Here is a 20,201-nt window from a genome sequence, read left to right on the forward strand (position 1 = left end):
GAGTTGGTGACATTTTTACAAATTTAAGTACCAGTTGTGTTCCAGTCAATAGCTTGGGAATAAAACAAGGATATAAGCATAAGTCAGCTTGCTCAAATCCAAATCAATTAGGTCAAGGCATAAGAAGAAAATTCAGAAGAAAAATTTAAGGAAACAATCTTTCTTTTATTGTGTGCTCCAATGTGGTAGAAGAGTAATGAATTTGTAACAAACCATTTTTATGTAATTGGAATTTCTAAATGTTGGTGTCACAATTAAATTAAAAAATATAGTATTAACATAAACATCCTTTTTTTTGCATTCTAACCCTAGGTTTATTCAACACAATTATTTCGCTATACACAACAAAGAACAAACACAACAGTTATCTAAAATGTTGTAAAGTTACAAAACTCAAAACAAGAATTTGATAGTACTGACTGTACAATAAAAGCCAACAAGAGCAATACCAAGGTAACCAGCAAGTCCACCGTGAGTGGCAGGTGCCAATGGGGGGTTTCCATGATGACCCTGCAGAGCGGGCTCTCAGCTCACTCAACATCAATGAGTGATGGGAACTGGAGAGGGGTGTGAGGAGTATGTGGAGAGACAGAGCCATTCATGGCCACCCCTCTGGGCCAACAGCAGCTGGTTGTAGGACAGCAGTGCCCAGCAAGGGTGTGAGAAGGCTACAGCCTGGCCCAGGCCACCTGTGGAAGGGTCACTGCACTGCCAGATGGAGCTTCGTTGTACCAGAAGCCTCACTTGTCCCTGCTGAAGGGACTCTTGGGAACCAGGAATGGGTGAGCTTTATGGCTCTGAAACTGGAGGGCATCTTCCCAGGCACAACCCCACACCCTCAAGTCTCTGCAGCCAGAACTCGACCTGCAGAGAAAATGACTCCACTGTGGACACTGAAGCCTGCCTGCATGAGGAATTCCCTTTCCTACTGATTCTTTTCCAGCCAGAAAAGCAACAGAACTGAGGTGGCTGGGATATAAGTTACAGGGGAACAAGTTTCGGTGGGAAGAGTTGGAGCTGGAGGGGCTCCTGTGGTGGCGGCAGCCAGGAGAGCGAGATTGCCAGTGCACGGGAGACCTGACCTCAGGGAGGAGATCTTCTCATCCATGGGGGGTGACCGGCACCACATAGGAGGTGGCAGAAGCATTCTCCTGGGAGGACTGAATCCCCAAGGGGGTGGCCTGGGCCAGAAGGCCAGCACAGCAGTAGCAGTGATTTCCTGGCCATCAATTTGTGCTTCATCCATGTGCTTCAGTGCCTTCTTGGCCTCCTCAAACCCCACACAGGCATAGCCTTTAGACAGATGGGTGCATCCTGTCGACAGGCATGTCAATCATTTTACTCTTCCCATAGTGGAAAATATCTCCATGATGTGGTCCTTGGTCACGTTCCTGGTGAGCCTCCAAATGTGCACTTTGGTGGGTTTAGGAGATGTGCTCCATCTTTTCCTCTCCATTTTAGGTGCTTTGGATTTGGAGCACAGGCACCGTTTGTTGTCCTGCCTGTGACAGGAGGCATTTGGGGAGCCAGAGGAGCTACTGGAGCTGGAGCTGTGGAGCAACTGGACACCAAAGAGGAGCTGAGCAGCTGGACACTGAGGAGGAGCTGGAGCTGGAGCAGCTGGAGACCGAGGAGAAGCTGAAGCTGTGGAGCAGCTGGGGGCTGAGGAAGAGATGGAGCTGCAGAGCAGCTGGGGGTTGAGGAAGAGCTGGAGCTGAAGTGGCTGGATGCTTAGGAGGAGCTGCAACTTGAGTGGCTGGATGCTGAGGAGCTAGAGCTGGAGCAGCTGGACACCGAGGAGGAGCTGGAGCTGCCGAGTGGCTGGGGGCCAAGGAGCTGGAGCTGGAGCGGCTGGATGCTGAGGAGAAGATGGAGATGCTAAGTGCCTGGACACTGAGGAGGAGTTGGAGCTGGGGAGCAGCTGGGGGCTAAGGAGGAGCTAGAGCTGGAGTGGCTGGACTCCAAGGAGTTGGAGCTGTGGAGCAGCTGGATGCCGAGGAAGAGCTGGAGCTGAGGAGCTGCTAGACACCAAGGAGGAGCTGGAGCTCTGGAGGGGCTGGACACTGAGGAGGAGCTGAAGATACTGAGTGGCTAGGAGCCAAGGAGGAGCTGGAACTGTGGAGCAGCTTGGGGCCGAGGAGGAGCTGCAGCTGGAGTGGCTGGACACCAAAGAAGAGGTGGAGCTGCTGAGCGGATGGGAGCCGAGGAGGAGCTGGAGCTTCAGAGTGGCTGGATACTGAGGAGGAAATGGAGATGGAGCGGCTGGGGGCCGAGGAGGAGCTGGAGCTGTGGAGCAGCTGGGGGCTGAGGAGCCTGACCTGTGGAGTGGCAGAATGCCAAGAAAGAGATGGAGCTTGAGCAGCTGGATGCTGAGGAGGAGCTGGATTTGCAATGGCTGGATGCTGAGGAGGAGCTGGAGCTGGAGCAGCTGAGGGCCAAGGAGGAACTGGAGCTGGAGTGGCTGGGGGCCAATGAGGAGCTGGAGATGAGCGGCTGGACTCTGAGGAGGAGCTGGAGCTGCTGAGCAGCCAAGAGCCAAGGAGGAGCTAGAGCTGGAGCAGCTAGTTGCTGAAGAGGAGTTGGAGCTGGAATAGCTGGACACTGAGGAGGAGCTGGATCTGCGGAATGGCTGGACTCTGAGGAGGTGCTAGAAGTGGAGTGGCTAGGGCCAAGTAGGAGCTAGAGCTGCAGAGCAACTGGGTCCAAAGAGGAGATAGAGCTGGAACAACTGGACACCGAGGATGTGCTGAAGCTGGAGAGGCTGGGGGCCGAGAATGAGCTGCAGCTGCCGAGCGACTGGTGCCAAGGAGGTGCTAGAGCTGGACCAGCTGGACTATGAGGAGGAGCTAGAGCTGCTGAGCATCCAGGATCTGAGGAGGAGCTGGAGCTGCAGATTGGCTGGATGCCGAGGAGGAGCTGGAGCTGTGGAGTTGTCGGGGGCTGAGGAAGAGATGGAGATGCAGAGCAGCTGGACACTGAGGAGGAGCTGGGGCTGGAGCAGCTGAATGTGGAGGTGGAGCTGGACCTGGAGTGGCTAGAGGTCATGGAGGAGCTAGAGCTGAAGCAGCTGGATGCCGAAAAGGAGCTGGAGCTGCCTAGTGGCCAGGAGATGAGGGAGAGCTGGAGATGCAGAGCAGCAGGATGCTGAGGAGCAGCTGGAACTGGAATAGCTGGATAATGAGGGGCTGGAGCTGGAGGGGCTGAGGGCTGAGAAGGAGCTAGAGCTGGAGCAGCTGGATGCCAAGGAGGAGCTGTGGCTGCCGAGTGACTGGTGGCCAAGGAGGAGCTAGAGCTGGAGTGGCTGGACACTGAAGAGCTGGAGCTGCTGAGTGGCTGGGAGCCAAGGAGGAGCTGGAGCTGGAGCAGCTGGATGCCAAGGAAGAGCTGGAGCTGCTGAGTGGCTGGGAGCCAAGGAGGAACCAGAGCTGGAGCAGCCAGGAGCCGAGGAGGAGCTGGAGCTGTGGAGTATCTGGATGCCAAGGAGCAGGTGGAGCTGAGGATCAACTTGTGGCCAAGGAGGAGTTAGAGTTGGAGTGACTGGATACTGAGGAGGAGCTGGAGCTGCCGAGCAGCTGGGAGCCAAGGAGGAGCTGGAGTTAGAGTGGCTGGATCCAAGGAGGAGCTGGAGCTGAAGCAGCTGGATGCAAGGAGGAGATGGAGCTGCAGAGTGGCTGGACACCGAGGAGGAGCTGCAGCTGTAGCAGCTGGATGCCAAGGAGAAGCTGGAGCTGCAGAGCAGCCGGGAGCCGAGGAAGAGATGGAGCAGCAGAGCAGTGGGTGCTGAGGATTAGCTGGAGCTGCAGAGCACCAGGGGCTGAGGAGGAGCTACAGCCACAGAGCAGCTAGACACTGAGGAGGAGCTGGAGCTGCAGCAGCTGGATGCTGAGGTGGAACTGGAGCTGGAGCAACTGGAGGTCATGGAGGAGCTAGAGCTAAAGCGGCTGGACGCCAAGGAGGAGCTGGAGCTGGAGTGGCCAGTAGCTAAGGAGGAGTGGAGGTGTGGAGCAGCTGGATGCCAAGGTGGAGCTGGAATTGCCAAGCAGCTGGAGGCTGAGGAGGAGCTGGAGCTGGAGTGGCTGGGAGCTGAGGAGGAGCTGGAGCCGCAGAGTGGCCACGGGTTGAAGAGAGCAGGAGTTGTGGAGTGGATGGACGCCAAGGAGGAGCTGGAACTGGGGAGCAACTGGTGCCAAGGAGGAACTAGAGCTGGAGTGGCTGGACACTGAGGAGGAGCTGGACTTGCCAAGTGGCTGGGAGCCAAAAAGGAACTGGAGTTGGAATGGCTGGAAGCCAAGGAGGAGCTGGAGCTGGAGCGGCTGGGAGCCTAGGAGGAGCTGGAGCTGGAGCGGCTGGGAGCCTAGGAGGAGCTGGAGTTGCCAAGCAGCCGGGAGCCAAGGAGGAGCTGGAGCTGGAGCGGCTGGACTTCAAGGAGGAGCTGGGGCTGCCGAGTGGTTGGATGCTGAGGAGCTGAGCTGGAGTGGCTGGATGCTGAGGAAGAGCTGGATCTGCAGAGCAGCTGGACACCGAGGAGTAGTTGGAACTGGAGTGGCTGGACACTGAGGAGGAGCTGGGGCTGTAGCAGCTGGGGATTGAGGAGGAGCTAGAACTGGAGCAACTGGATGCCAAGGAGGAGCTGGGCCTGGAGCACCTGGGGGCCGAACAAGAGCTGGAGATGCTGAGCGACTGGAGGCCAAGGAGGAGCTGGAGCTGGAGCGGCTGGATGCTGAGGAGGAGCTGGAGGTGCGGAGCAACTGGGGGCTGAGAAGAACTGGAGCTGCAGAGTGGCTGGATGCCGAGGAGGACCTGGAGCTTGAGTGGCTGGATGCCGAAGAGGAGCTGGAGCTGCTGAGCTTCCACGAGCCATGGAGGAGCTGGAGCTGGAGCAGCTGGACACCAAGGAGTAGCTGGAGCTGCAGTGGCTGGATGCTGAGGTGGAGCAGGAGCTGGAGCGACTGGACACCGAGGAGGAGCTGGAGCTGTGGAGCAACTGGAAGCCAAGCAGAGCTGAAACTGGAGCAGCTGGATGTTCAGGAGGAGTTGGAGCTGGAGTGGCTGAATGGCGAGGAGGAGCTGGAGTTGCCAAGCTGCCAGGAGCCAAGGAGGAGCTGCAGCTGGAGTGGCTGGATGCCTAGGAGAAGCTGGAGATTCCAAGCGGCTGGACTTCAAGGAGGAGCTGGGGCTGCCAAGTGGCTGGATGCTGAGGATGAGCTGAGCTGCAGTGGCTGGATGCCAAGCAGGAGCTGGATCTGTGGAGCAGCTGACACTGAGGAGAAGCTGGAAGTGGAGTGGCTGGACACTAAGGAGGAGCTGGAGCTGTAGCAGCTGGGTGTTGAGGAGGAGCTAGAACTCGAGCAGCTGGGGGTTGAAGAGGAACTGGAGCTGCAGAGCAGCTGGACGCTGAGGAGGAGCTGGAGCTGGAGTGCCTGGACACCGAGGTGGAGCTTCAGCTGAAGCAGCTGGACATCGAGGAGGAGCTGGGGCTGCAGAGTGGCTGGACACTGAGGTGGAGCTGGAGCTGAGGAGTGGCCAGGGGCTGGGGAGGAGCTGGAGCTGCAGAGTGGCTGGACACCAAGGAGGAGCTGGAGCTGGAGTGGCTGGACACCGATGATGAGCTGGAGCTAGAGCGGCTGGACGCTTAGGAGGTGCTGGAGATGCCAAGCTGCCGGGAGCCAAGAAGATGCTGGAGCTGCAGAAGGGGTGGATGTCGAGGAGGACCTGGAGCTGCCGAGTGGCTGGATGCTGAGGAGGAGCTGAAGCTGGAGGGGTTGGATGCCGAGGAGGAGCTGCAGATGCCGAGCAGCCAGGAGCTGAGGAGGAACTGGAGCTGCTGGGCGCCTGGATGCTGAAGAGGTGCTGTAGCTGCAGAGCAGCTTGGCACAAAGGATGAGCTGGAGCTGGAGCAGTTGGACGCCAAGGAGGAGCTGGAGCTGGAGCAGCTGGACGCCGAGTAGGTGCTGGAGATGCTGAGCGACTGGGAGCTGAGGAGGTGCTGGAGCCATGGGGCGGATGGACGCCAAAGAGGAGCTGGGGCTGCTGAGTGGCTGGATGCCCAGGAGGAGCTGGAGGTGGAGCGGCTGGACGCCGAGTAGGTGCTGGAACTGTGGAGTGGTGGGGGCTGAAGTGCAGCTGGAGCTACAGAGTGGTCAGAGGCTGAGGAAGAGCTCAAGCAGCAGAACAGCAGGGCACTGAGGAGGAGCTGGAGCTGGGGCAGCTGGACTCTGATGAGGAGCTGGAGCTGCCGAGTGTCCAGGATGTGAGGAGGAGCTGGATCTGCGGAGCAGCTGGATGCCGAGGAGGAGCTGGAGTGGCTGGACACCAAGGAGGAGCTGGAGCTGCTGAGCTGTAGGGAGCCAAGGAGGAGCTGGAGTTGAAGCAGCTGGACACTGAGGAGGAGCTGGAGCTGCTGAGCTTCTGGGAGGCAAGGAGGAGCTGGAGCTTGAGAGGCTGGATGCTGAGGAGGAGCTGGAGCTGCAGAGCACCTGGACACCGAAAAGGAGCTGGAGCTAAGGAGCGGCCAGGAACTGAGGAGGAGCTGGAGCTGCCAAGTGGATGGGAGCCAAGGAGGAACTGGAGCTGCATAGTGGCTTGAAGCCGATTAGGAGCTGGAGATGGAGTGGATGGACGTCAAGGAGGAGCTGGAGCTGCTGGGCGCCTGAATGCCGAGGAGGTGGTGGAGCTGCAGAGCAGCTGGACACCAAAGATGAGCTGGAGCTGGAGTGGCTGGATGCCGAGTAGGTGCTGGAGATGCCGAGCAACTGGGAGCCGAGGAGGTGCTGGAGTCGCAGGGCAGCTGAAGTCGAAGACAAGCTGGAGCTGCTGAGTGGCTGGATGCTGAGGTGGAACTGGAGCTGGAGTGGCTGGAGGTCTAGGAGGAGCTAGAGCTGAAGGGGCTGGATGCCAAGGAGGAGCTGGAGCTGCCAAGCATCCAGGATCTGAGGAGGAGCTAGAGCTGGAGAAGCTGGACACCGAGGAGGAGCTGGAGCTGCCGAGCAGCCCTGGAGCCAAGGAGGAGCTGGAGCTGCAGAGTGGACGGGAGCCGAGGAGGAGCTGGAGCTGCATAGTGGCTTTACGCCAATTAGAAGCTGGAGCTGGAGCAGCTGGACGCCAAGGTGGAGCAGGAGCTGCAGAGAGGCCAGGGGCTGAGGAAGAGCTGGAGCAGCAGAGCGGCTGGACCCTGAGGAAGAGCTGGAGCTGGAGTGTCTGAGGGCCGAGGAGGACCTGGAGCTGGAGCGGCTGGACACTGAGCAGGAGCTGGAGCTGGAGCGGCTGGACTCTGAGGAGGAACTGGAGCTTGAGTGGTTGGACACCGAGGAGGAGCTGGAGCTGCAGAGAAGCTGGGGGTTGAGGAAGAGCTGGAGAGGTGGAGCAGCTGGCACTGAGGAGGAGCTGGAGGTGGAGTGGCTGGATGCTGAGGTGCAGCTAGAGCTGGAGCAGGTGGAGGTTGAGGAGCTAGAGCTGAAGTGGCTGGATTCCAAGGAGCAGCTGCAGCTGGAGCGGCTGGACTCTGAGGAGGAGCTGGAGCTGCCGAGCATCCAGGATCTGAGGAGGAACTGGAGCTTCAGAGTGGCTGGATGCCAAGGAGGAGCTGGAGGTGGAGTGGCTGGATGCCAAGGAGGAGCTGGAGGTGGAGTGGCTGGATGCCAAGGAGGAGCTGGAGCTGCATAGCAGCGGGGTCTGAGGAGGAGTTGGAGCCACAGAGAAGCTGGTCACCAAGGAGGAGCTGGAGCTGCCAAGTGCCTTGAAGCCAAGGAGGAGTTGGGGGTGTGAAGTAGCTTGGGCCAAGGAGGAGCTAGAGCTGGAGCAGCTGGACACAGGAGGAGCTGCAGCTGGAGCAGCTGGATGCTGAGGAGGAGCTAGAGCTGGAGAATCTGGACATCAAGGAGGAGCTGGAGCTGCTGAGTGGCCGGGAGCCAAGGAGCTGGAGCTGCAGAGTGGCTGGACACCAAGGACGAGCTGGAGCTAGAGCTGCTGGACACAGGAGGAGCTAGAGCTGGAGCAGCTGGACACTGAGGAGGAGCTGGAGCTGCCGAGCAGCCCTGGAACCAAGGAGGAGCTGGAGCTGCCTAGTGGATGGGAGCTGAGGAGGAGCTGGAGCTGCATAGTGGCTTTACGCCGATTAGGAACTGGAGCTGGAGTGGCTGGACACTGAGGAGGACTTGGAGCTGGAGTGGCTGGACACCAAGAGGAGCTGGAACTGGAGTGGCTGGATGCTGATAAAGAGCTTGAGCTGGAGCGGCTGGTCACTGAGGAGGAGCTGGAGCTGCCAAGCAGCAGGGATCTGAGGAGGAGTTGGAGCTTCATAGCAGCAGGGGCTGCGGAGGAGCTGGAGCTACAGAGCAGCTGGACACAGGAGGAGCTGGAGCTGGAGTGGCTGGATGCCTAGGAGAAGCTGGAAGTGCCAAGCAGATGGGGGCTGAGGAGGAGCTGGAGCTGTGGAGCACCTGGATGTCAAGCAGGAGCTGAAACTTGTGTGGCTGGACATTGAGGAGGAGCTGGAGTTGGAGCGGCTGGGGGCTGAGGAAGAGCTGGAGATACCGAGTGACTGGGGCCAAGGAGGAGCTAGACTAAAGCAGCAGGGGGCCTAGGAGGAGATAGAGCTGGAGAGGCTGAACATCAAGGAGGAGCTGGAACTGAGTAGCAACCAGGGGCTTAGGAGGAACTGGAGCTGTGGAGCAGCTGGATGCTGAGGAGGAGCTGGAGTGTCTAGCTGGAGTGCCTAGACACTGAGGTGGAGCTACAGCAGGAGCAGTTGGACACCGAGGAGGACCTGGGGCTGCTGAGTGACTGAACACTGAGGAGGACCTGGAGCTGGAGTGCCTGGAAACCAAGGACGAGCTGGAGATGCTGAACGCTGGGGAGGAGCTGGAGCTGTGGAGCGGTGGGGACTGAGGTAGAGCTGGAGCTGCAGAGTGGCTGGGGGCTGAGGAAGAGCTGGAGCTGTGGAGCATCAGGACACCAAGGAGGAGCTGGAGCGGGAGTGGGTGGGGGCCGAGGAGGAGCTAGAGCTGGAGCAGCTGGACAATGAGGAGCTAGAGCTGGAGCCGCTGGACTCCAAGAAGGAGCTGGAGCTGGAGCAGCTGGATGCCGAGGATGAGCTGGAGCTGCAGAGTGGCTGGATGCTGAGGAGGAGCTGGAGTGGCTGGACGCTGAGCAGGAACTGAAGCTGGAGCAGCTGGACTCTGAGGAGGAGCTGGAGCTGGACGGGCTGGACGATGAGGAGGACCTGGAGCTGGAGTGACTGGGACACCAAGGAGGAGCTGGAGCTGGAGTGGCTGGATGCTGATGAAGAGCTTCAGCTGGAGCAGCTGCTCACTGAGGAGGAGCTGGAGCTGCTGAGCGGCAGGGTTCTGAGGAGGAGCTGGAGCTGTGGAGTGCCTGGATGCCGAGGAAGAGCTGGAGCTGGAGTGGCTGGATGCTGACGATGAGCTGGAGCTGGAGAAGCTGGTCACTGAGGAGGAGCTGGAGCTGCCAAGTGGCCAGGATCTGAGGAGGAGCTGAAGCTGCGGAGTGGCTGGATGCCAAAGGGTAGCTGGAGCTGGGGCTGATGGATGCCAGAGAGGAACTGGAACTGCGTAGTGCCCAGGGGCTGAGGCAGAGCTGGAACTGTGAATGGCTGGATGCTGAGGAAGAGCTGGAGCTGCAGAGTGGTGGGGGCTGAGGAGGAGTTGGAGCTGTGTAGCGGTGGGGGCTGAGGAGGAGCTGGAGCTGGAGAAACTGGACACTAGAAGGAGCTGGAGCTGGAGCAGTTGGATGCCAAGGAGGAGCTGGAGATGTCGAGTGGCCGGGAGCTGAGGAGGAACTGGAGCTGTGGAGCGGCTGGACATCGAGGAGGTGCTGGGGCTGCTGAGTGGCTGGACGTTGAGGAGGAGCTGGAGCTGTGGAGTGGCAGGGGCTGAGGTGGAGCTGCGGAGCAGCCAGCAACTGAGGGCCTAGAGGGGCTGGAGCTGCCAAGAGACTGGGGGCAAAGAAGTTAGAGCTGGAACAGCTGGACACCAGGGAGGAGCTGGAGCTTCCAAGAAGCTGGACACCAAGGAGGAGCTGGAGCTGCTGCACTGCCCAGAGCTGAGGAGGAGCTGGAGTTTCCAAGCAACTGGACAACGAGGAAGAGCTGGAGCTGGAGTGGCTGGATGTTGAGGAGGAGCTGGAGCTGTGGAGCAGCTGAACACCAAACAGGAGCTGGAACTGGAGTAGCTGGACGCTGAGGAGAAGCTGGAGCTGTAGTGCCTAGATACCAAGGAGGAGCTGGAGCTGGAGAGGCTGGGGGCCTAGGAGGAGCTGGAGCTGCCGAGCAACTGGATGCTGAGGAGGAGCTGGAACAGGGAAGGAGTGGCTGGATGCTGTGGAGGAGCTACAGCTTTGGAGCGGCTGAGGGCTGAAGTGGAGCTGGAGCTGCAGAGCAGCCAGAGGCTGAGGAAGAGCTGGAGCAGCTGAGCGGCTAGACGCTGAGGAGGAGCTGGAGCTGGAGCATCTGAGGGCTGAGGAGGAGCTGGAGCTGCAGAGCAGCCAGGGGCTGAGGAGCTGGAACTTCTGAGCAGCTGGATGCCAAGAATCTGGAGCCATGGAGTGCCTGGACACTAAGGAGGAACTGGAGCTGCCGAGTGGCTGGATGCCAAGGAGGAGCTGGAGCTGGAGCGGGCTGGATGCTGAGGAGGAGCTGGAGCTGGTGCAGCTGGGAGCTGAGGAGGATCTGGAGCTCCTGAGCGGCCGGGAACTGAGGAGGAGCTGGAGCTGCTGAGCAGCCGGGAGCCGAGGAGAAGCTGGAGCTGCAGCGTGGGTGGATGCTGGTTAACAGCTTGAGCTGGAAGGGCTGGACGAGGAGATGCTGGAGCTCCAGAGCAGCTGGACACCAAGGATGAACTGGTGCTGGAGCAGCTGGATGCCTAGGATGTGCCCGAGATGCCTTGTGGCCAGGAGCCTGGGAGGTGCCGGAGCTGCAGAGTGGCTGGACGTCAAGGAGGAGCAGGGGCTGCCGAGTGGCTGGACACTGAGGAGCGGTTGGAGCTGGAGCAGCTGGATGCCAAGGAGGAGCGGCTGGGAGCTGAGGAGTAGCTGAATCTGGAACAACTTGATGCTGAGAAGAAGCTGGATCTGCAGCTCCTGGGGGCTGAGGAGGAGCTGGAGCTGGTGTGACTGGGAGCCAAGGTGGAGCTGGAGCTGCGGAGTGGCTGGATGCCGAGAAGCTGGAGCTGGTCAGCTGGATGCCAAGGAGGAGCTGGGGGTATGGAGCGACCAGGGGCTGAGGAGTAGCTGGAGCTGCAGAGCAGCTGGACTCCTAGGACAGGCTAGAGCTGGAGCCGCTGGACACTGAGGAGGAGCTGGAGCTGGAGCAGCTGGGAGCCGACGAGGTGCTGGAGTTTCCGAGTGACTGGGGGCCAAAGAGGAGCTAGAGTTGGACCTGCTGGACACCAAGGAGGAGCTGGTGCTGCCTAGCTGCCAGGATGCGGGGTGGAGCTGGAGCTGCAGAGTGGCTGGATGCTGAGCAAGAGCTGGAGCTTGAGCAGCTGGACACTGAGGAGGAGCTGGAGCTGCAGAGCAGCTGGACACTGAGGAGGAGCTGGAGCTGCAGAGCAGCTGGATGCCAAGGTGAAGCTGGAGCCGCTAAGCAGCTGGATGCTGAGGAGGAACTGGAGCTGCGGAGCAGCTGGACATCAAGGAGGAGCTGGAGCTTTATTGGCTGGAAGCTGAGGAGGAGCTGGAGCTGGAGCTGCTGGATGCCGAGGAGGAGCTGGAATTGCAGAGCAGCTGGAGGCTGAGAAGAGCTGGAGCTATGGAGTGGCTGGATGCCAAGAGAAGCTGGAGCTGTTCAGTTGGATGCCAAGGAGGAGCTGGGGGTATGGAGCAACCAGGGGCTGAGGAGGAGCTGGAGCTGCAGAGCAGCTGGACTCCTAGGATGAGCTACAGCTGGAGCCACTGGACACTGAGGAGGAGCTGGAGCTGGAGTGGCTGGTAGCCAAGTAGGAGCTGGAGCTTCCGAGTGACAGGGGCCAAGGAGGAGCTAAAGCTGCCAAGCTGCCAGGATGTGGAGGGGAGCTGGAGCTGCAGAGCAGCTGGACACTGAGGAGGAGCTGGAGCTGTCGTGTGGCTGTATGCCGAGGAGGAGATGGAGCTGGAGTGGCTGGGAGCCAAGGAGGAGCTGGAATTGGAGTGGCTGGACACTGAGGAAGAGCTGGAGCTGGAGTGGTTGGACACTGAGGAAGAGCTGGAGCTGTGGAGCACCTGGACATCAAGGAGGTGCTGGGGCTGCTGAGTGGCTGGACGCTGAGGATTAGCTGGAGCTGGAGAGGCTGGATGCCGAGGAGGAACTAGAGCTGTGGAGTGGCGGGGGCTGAGGTGGAGCTGGAAATGAAGAGCAGCCAGTGGCTGAGGAATGGCTGGAGCAGTGGAGTGGCTGGATGCAGAGGAGGAGCTGGAACTGGAGTGGCTGTGGGCCTAGAGGGGCTGGAGCTGCTGAGTGACTGGTGGCAAAGGAGGAGCTAGAGCTGAAGCAGCTGGACACCGGGGAGGAGCTGGAGATGCAGAGAAGCTGGACACCAAGGATGAGCTGGAGCTGGAGTGGCTGGACACCAAGGACGAGCTGGAGCTGCCACGCTGCCAGGACCTGAGGAGGAGCTGGAGTTTTGGAGCAATGGGACAATGAGGAGGAGCTGAACCTGGAGCAGCTAGATGCTAAGGAAGAGCTGAATCTGGAGCAGCTAGATGCCGAGGAGGATCTGGAGCTATGGAGCAGCTGGACACCGAACAGCAGTTGGAACTGGAGTAGCTGGATTCTGAGGAGGAGCTGGAGCTGTAATGCCTGGACACCGAGGAGGAGCTGGAGCTGGAGAGGCTGAACACCAGGGAGGAGCTGGAGCTGTGGAGTGGCTGGATATTGAGGAGGAGCTGGAGATGGAGCATCTGGATGCCAAGGAGGAGCTGGAGCTGTGGTGCAGCTGGACGCCAAACAGGAGCTGGAATTGGAATAGCTGGATGCTGAGGAGAAGCTGGAGCTGGAGTTCCTGGACCCGAGGAGGTGCTGGAGCTGTGGAGTGGCTGGACACCGAGGAGGAGCTGGAAATGGAGAAGCTGGATGCCAAGAAGGAACTGGAGCTGTGGAGCAGCAGGGGCTGAGGTGGAGCTGGAGCTGTGGAGTGGCCAGGGGCTGAGGAAGAGCTCGAGCTGTGGAGCAGCTGGATGCTGAGGAAGAGCTGGAGCTGGAGCGTCTGAGGGCTGAGGAGGGCCTGGAGCTGGAGCGGCTGGATGCCGAGCAGCAGCTGGAGCTATGGAGCAGCTGGACACCAAGGAGGAGCTGGAACTGGATTGGCTGGACGCTGATGAGGAGCTGGAGCTGGAGCGGCTGGTCACTGAGGAGGAGCTGGAGCTGCCAAGTGGCTGCTCATTGAGGAGGAGCTGGAGCTGTGGAGTCCCTGCTATTCATGTGGGAGACCACATGAAGTTCCTTCCTCCTGGCTTTGTCTTGGCCCAGCTTTGGATGTTGTGGCCATCTGGGGAGTCAATAGTGGATGGAAGGCATCCCTCTGTGTCTCCCTCTTTCTCTGTAACTCTGGCTTTCAAATAAATGAATGAATCATAAAATAATTTTCCAAATGAATCACTTCTGATGGTTTGTAATATACAAAGATATAATTTGTGTCATCAATAATATAAACTTTAAAGACTTAATATTAATTATTATAAATGAATTCTACAAAGAATTAAAATTTTTGTATGCATATACATTTAATGTAGTATCAATTTAACATGAGTCATTGTAACTTTAGAACAATATGCGTGATCCCCATAATAACCACAGAGCCATTTTTATATATAAAAGGAAATGAGAAAGTAATCAGGATGAGTCACTACAAAAAAATCAGTTAAACATAAAGGAAGCCAATGATGTAGGAAACATTAAAAAAGAAAATATAAGACCTAAAGACAACACAGAACATGGCAAAACTATGTACTTTGTTGCCAAAATTAATTCATCAGTCCAGGAATAAAATTTCCCAATGAGAAATATATTTTAAAATTTTACTTAAGGTATATATTTCATATACACAGATTTAGTAACATGGTTATACTTCCCACCTCATCATTCCTATGGCCCATGCTCCCACAACTCATCCTCCTTTCTCCCCTATTTTCACTCTTAATTTTTTTTTTTTTTTTGACAGGCAGAGTGGACAGTGAGAGAGAGAGAGAGAAAGGTCTTCCTTTGCCGTTGGTTCACCCTCCAATGGCCGCCGCGGGCGGCGCGTTGCGGCCGGCGCACCGCGCTGATCCGATGGCAGGAGCCAGGAGCCAGGTGCTTTTCCTGGTCTCCCATGGGGTGCAGGGCCCAAGCACCTGGGCCATCCTCCACTGCACTCCCTGGCCACAGCAGAGGGCTGGCCTGGAAGAGGGGCAACCGGGACAGAATCCGGCGCCCCGACCGGGACTAGAACCCGGTGTGCCGGCGCCGCTAGGCGGAGGATTAGCCTAGTGAGCCGCGGCGCCGGCCTTCACTCTTAATTTTTACAAAGATCTATTTTCAGTTTACTTTATACTAATTATATTAACCCTACACTAAGAAAGCAGTTCAACAAATAGTATGAATAAGAAAACACTGTTCCTCAACAGAAAAGACAAGGGCAATAAACAATCATTGAATCTCAAAATGTCAATTTCACTCCAACATATTAAATTTCAAGTAATTTATTAGTTAGCACAGATCAGGGAAAAATTATTTATGTATATACACTTAAGTCAGAATCAACTTGACATGAATCATTACAACTTTAGAACAACATTTATAATCCCCATAGATAAAATAATAATATAATCCCACAAAGACATTTTATGTATAAAATAGGAATGAGAAGGTGTTCAGAATGTGTCAAAAACTGAACATAAAGGAAGCCAACAAAGGCCGGTGCCACAGCTCACTTGGCTAATCCTCTGCCTGTGGCACCAGCACCCCGGGTTCTAGTCCCATTTGGGGTGTCTGATTCTGTCCTGGTTGCTCCTCTTATAGTCCAGCTCTCTGCTGTGGCCTGGGAAGGCAGTGGATGGCCCAAGTCCTTGGGCCCTGCACCCACATGGGAGACCAGGAGGAAGCACCTGGATCCTGGTTTCGGATTGGAGGAGTGCACCAGCTGTGGCAGCCATTTGGGGGGTGAACCAATGGAAGGAGACCTTTCTCTCTGTCTCTCTTTTTCTCACTGTCTAATTCTGCCTGTCAAAAAAAGAAAGGAAGCCAACAAAAGTAGGGGTCACTGAAAAAGAAAATATAAGACCTAGAGACAACATGGAACATCATGGCAAAACTAAGTAATCTAGTCCATATTTAATATTTCCCAATGAGAACATAGAATATGGATAATATTTCCCAATGAAAATCAGAGATAGCTTGAATGGATAAAAACAAACAGAAGTTAAACTATATAGTGCCTATAAGAGATTCAAATCAGATATAAACAGATTCTTATTTTGAAACTGAAAGGGGCCGGTGCTGTGGCTCACTAGGCTAATCCTCTGCCTTGCTGCGCTGGCACACCAGGTTCTAGTCCCTGTTGGGGTGCTGGATTCTGTCCCATTTGCCCATCTTCCAGGCCAGCTCTCTGCTGTGGCCAGGGAGTGCAGTGGAGGATGGCCCAGGTGCTTGGGCCCTGCACCCCATGGGAAATCAGGAGAAGCACCTGGCTCCTGGCTCCTGCCATGGGATCAGCGTGGTGCACCAGCCGCGGCGGCCATTGGAGGGTGAACCAACGGCAAAGGAAGACCTTTCTCTCTGTCTCTCTCTCTCTCACTGTCCACTCTGCCTGTCAAAAAAAAAAAAAAAAAAAAAGAAAGAAACTGAAAGGGTGGACAAGTTTTTTCATGAAAATGGCAATCAAAAGAGAGAAGAGGCTGTATTGTTATAAATAAGTAGAATTAGACAAACATACTACAAGACACAAAGAAAGATAAAACATGACAAAATAGTGACTCCTTAAATAGCTATAACTATTATAAGGCACATTCACAAATATTTCCATGCCTAAAAGTTTCTAAAAGCACGGTCTATCAACAGTATGTTATGGGGGATGCAAGATGATGGAATAGTAGCAGGTAGGTCTGCTCTAGGTTCTATGAAATTTGTGAAAAAAAAAGTTGCAGGGACAACTGCAGTTGGAGGTGATGTGAAAGTAGTGGAAATGGTCTTGACCTGAGTGGAAGATACAGGCATGCAGCATGGAGCACACAGCATGAACACAACAAAGAAACCAGCAGCCCACACTGGCTAGCAAGTTGAGGTAAGACTGCACTGGCCCGTTCCACTGTTGATATGGCTGGAGAGCAGCCTAGTAGACAACACCATGCTTGAGTCTGGCCCAGAACCCTCAGGAGAGATAGGATACTGCTTAAATGGGGAGTGGGGTAAGCGGTGCATCTCTGTCTCCATTTCTTCCTCCTCCACACCAATGCCCTGTGGCTAACTGTGAAAAGGTTGTGCCATTTCAGACATAAACAGTACCAGCTGCTCCAGCTCTTCTGTGCACACACAGAAGCTAGAAGGAACTGTCAGCAGGGGCAAATAGAGCAGTTTGAGAGCACTGCTGGGGTCTGCCCCCATACAGACACTGGGACAGCAACCTTCCACTCTGCTTACCCTGCAATGGGTGTGGAATGGGAGCCAGTACCACAGAAGGAAAGTGCCACCCATGGGAACTCTTGTACCTGCCCAGTACAATTGTGAAGAGTAGGGCTGTGGCTGGTGGGTAATGTGAACTCTTGTGATATATGGATTTTTACCATGGGGAAAATTAGCATTCAGCACTGACTCTGAGTTTCATAAAACCAACACAGAAAAATGAATAGTCTTTGTATACACAGACAAGGTAATGGTTGAGAAAGATCAGTTCCATTCACAATAGTTCCAAAATAATCAAATATCTTGGAGTAAATTTAACCAAGGATGTCAAAGATATTTAAGGTGAAAATTACAAAATGCCAAAGAAATAGAAAAAGACATAATAAATTGAAAAATTATCCATGTTCATGGATTGAAAGAATCAATATAATCAAAATGCCCATATTAGTAAAAGGAATTTGAAGATTCAATGTATTTCTAATGAAAATATTAAAGACATTCTTCACCTGTCCAGAACAAAATGATGCTAAAATTCATATGGAAACAAAAGAGACCCTGAATACCTAAAACAATCTTATGTAATAAGAACAAAGGCAGATGCATCACAATACCTGATTTCAAGACATACTACAAGGAAGTTATAATCAAAACAGCCTGGTACTGGCTGAAAAATAGACTGGTAGACCAATGAAACAGAATAGAAATTCCAGGAGTGAATCCATGCATACAACCAATTTATCTTTGTTCAAGAAGCTAAAATCTACCACTGGAGAAATGAGTCTCTTTAACAAATGGCTCTGGGGAAACTAGATCTCCATGTGCAGAAGTATGAGATTAGACTCCTACTCACACTTCACACAAAAATCCACTCAAAGTGTATCAAAGACAAAAATCTATGACCTGATACCATGAATAGCATGGCATAGGAAAAGAGTTCTTGGAAAAGACTCCAGAAGCACAGGCAATCAAATCCAAATAAGACAAATGGGATTACATAGAGCTGAGAATCTTCTTCACTGTAAAAGAACCAGTCAGCATAAGTAAGAGGTAATGGACAGAATGGAAGAAATTATTTGCAAACTACAAAACTGATACAGGGTTAACATCCAGAATCTATAAAGAGTTCAAGAAACTCAACAACAACAGCAACAATAACAGCAAACCAAGTTAAGAAATGGAAAAAGTAGTTGAACAGGCATTTTTCAAGAAAGGAAATTCAAGTGGCCAACAGACACTTAGAAAATGTTCAGGGTCAGTAACCATTAGGGAAATGCAAATCAAAACCACAATGAGGTTTCATCTCACCCCAGTTAGAACAGCCCACATACAGAAATCAACAAATGCTGAAGAGCATGTAGGTAAAATAGTACCCTGGTACTCTGTTGGTGGAAATGTAAACTGGTGCAACCACCGTGGAAGACAGAGATCTCAGAGATCTGAATATAGACCTACCATACAGTGTAGCCATCACACCATCATGCTCCTGGGAATTTACACAAAACAAAAGAAAACAGTAGATGAGTTACCTGAACCTCCATGTTTATTACAACACAATTGACAATAGCTAAGACAGAATCAATGCTGATGCCCATCAACTGATGACTGGCTAAAGAAATTTTGTTATATTTACACTATGCAATACTACTCAGCTGAGAAAAAGATGAAATCCTGTCTTTTGTAACGAGATGGTCACAACTGAAAGCCATTATACTGAGTGAGATAAGACAATACTGAGATGATAGATACCATATATGTTCCTGGATCTGGGATAACTAACATAGTATCTAAAATATAATGTAATGGAGTGAAATAGATATCTTGAGATTTTAAAAAGTTATAAAAATTTTAAAGCTAATTATAATTAATGAGAAAATTAATAAGAGATAGACATGAATTAATAATGAAACCCCAGAATGGAGATAAAGCTGAGGATGAATGCATTCATTGATGAATTTAAAAAAAATACAAAATATTAATAACAATTCTTTCCAAACAGAAAATTAAGGAAGGAAAGATTTCTAATTTATTTTAAGAAGAAAACAATACCCTAATAAGAATGGCAGGCAAAGCTGCTAGCAAAAGAGGGAGCCCAAGCTGGTGCTGCAGCTCAATAGGCTAATCCTCTGCCTGCGGCGCTGGCACCCCAGGTTGTAGTCCTGGTCGGGGTGCCAGATTCTGCCCCAGTTTCTCCTCTTCCAGTTCAGCTCTCCTCTGTGGCCTGGGAGTGCAGTGGAGGATGGCCCAACTCCTTGGGCCCTGCACCTGCATGGGAGACCAGGAGAAGCACCTGGCTCCTGGCTTCAGATCAGCATTGTGTACCAGCCGCAGTGTGCCAGCTGCAGCAGCCATTGGGGGGTGAACCAACAGAAAAGGAAGACCTTTCTCTTTGTCTCTCTCTCTCTCATTATACATTCTGCCTGTCAAAAAAAAAGTAAAAGAAAAAGAGGGATCCCAAAAATTCATACCTATTATGCATCTTGATACAATAAATCTGTACAAAACAATTCCAAAATAATTGCAACTGCTTGTTTAAAAGATTTTACACAATAGATTTATTCTTAGAAAGCAAGGTTAGTTCAACTTATGAAAATGAATCATTGTCATAATGCCACATTATCAGAATGAAGGGGAAAATATGACCATTTAAACTGATACAGAAAAAAAGTCACAACACCTTTTCATGATAAAGAGACTCAAAAAATTAGTACTAGAAAACTATCTCAACATAATAAATAATGAAAGAAAACTTTCACCATTTGTAATCTACATAGCCCTAGGAGACTTAATGAGACTAATTAGGCAAGAATGAAAACACATTCAAACTGAGAAGGAAGATATCTTTATCTATATATGCATGAACACATATATTTTTCTAGAGAAGCATTCATGTTTATTAATCTGAATTATAACACAGATAACTTGAAATTCTTCAATAATCATCCAATTACTATACAAGCTGAAAGTTAGAAGTGATTAACATGTGCATTGGAGTGTGCAGAGTGCTTTGGAGCCTATGTGGATGGTATAGGCAGACCTGGGCATAGTAGTGGTGATAGCCTCATGGGCTGTGAAGAGACACATCACCTGGCAGTGTGGATGTTGTTCTGGGTGGAGGAGTGTGGTGGCATGGAAGAAATCTGAATCTTCATGGGCAGTCTTCAAAGTTAGATGTGTGAGACCAATCCCCTGGACTTGCTCTCCAAGTAGGGCCATATCTGGGAGATGGTGCTCAAGGATCTGCATGCCTTGAGACCCTCTTAATGGGCTGCAGGGACCCATCAGATACTGAGGACACAATTTATGGAAGGAATGATTAAGATTATGGTCCATGTCACCATCAGGTGGAGTTACTCTGCTTACCAACATTGGGCTGGTTGGCCCCATAGTGGGAGGAATGGTCAGTCTCTAAGATCTGATATCTGAATTGTTGATTTAGGAATTCTTCCACCATGAAATTAATTGGACCTAAAGGATCAAACTCAAGAAAAGGAGGTGCATGGGCTGGAATTTTGGTTTAGTATGCTAAGTCTCTACCTGCGGTGTTGGCATCACATATGGGTTCCGTTTTGAGGCCTGCCTGCCCCATTTCCAATCCAGCTCTCTGCTAATGGCC

The 20,201-nt window shown here is 53.4% G+C and overlaps 1 pseudogene; it reads right to left on the reverse strand.

Moving 5' to 3' along the window:
- Positions 1-740: 740 nt before the first annotated feature.
- Positions 741-19,972, reverse strand: LOC149119489 (uncharacterized; annotated as a pseudogene).
- Positions 19,973-20,201: the final 229 nt, after the last annotated feature.

This window comes from Oryctolagus cuniculus, chromosome Y, assembly GCF_051225735.1.
Source record: "Oryctolagus cuniculus isolate XC-2025 breed Fujian yellow rabbit chromosome Y, ASM5122573v1, whole genome shotgun sequence".
NCBI classification, from domain to species: domain Eukaryota; kingdom Metazoa; phylum Chordata; class Mammalia; order Lagomorpha; family Leporidae; genus Oryctolagus; species Oryctolagus cuniculus.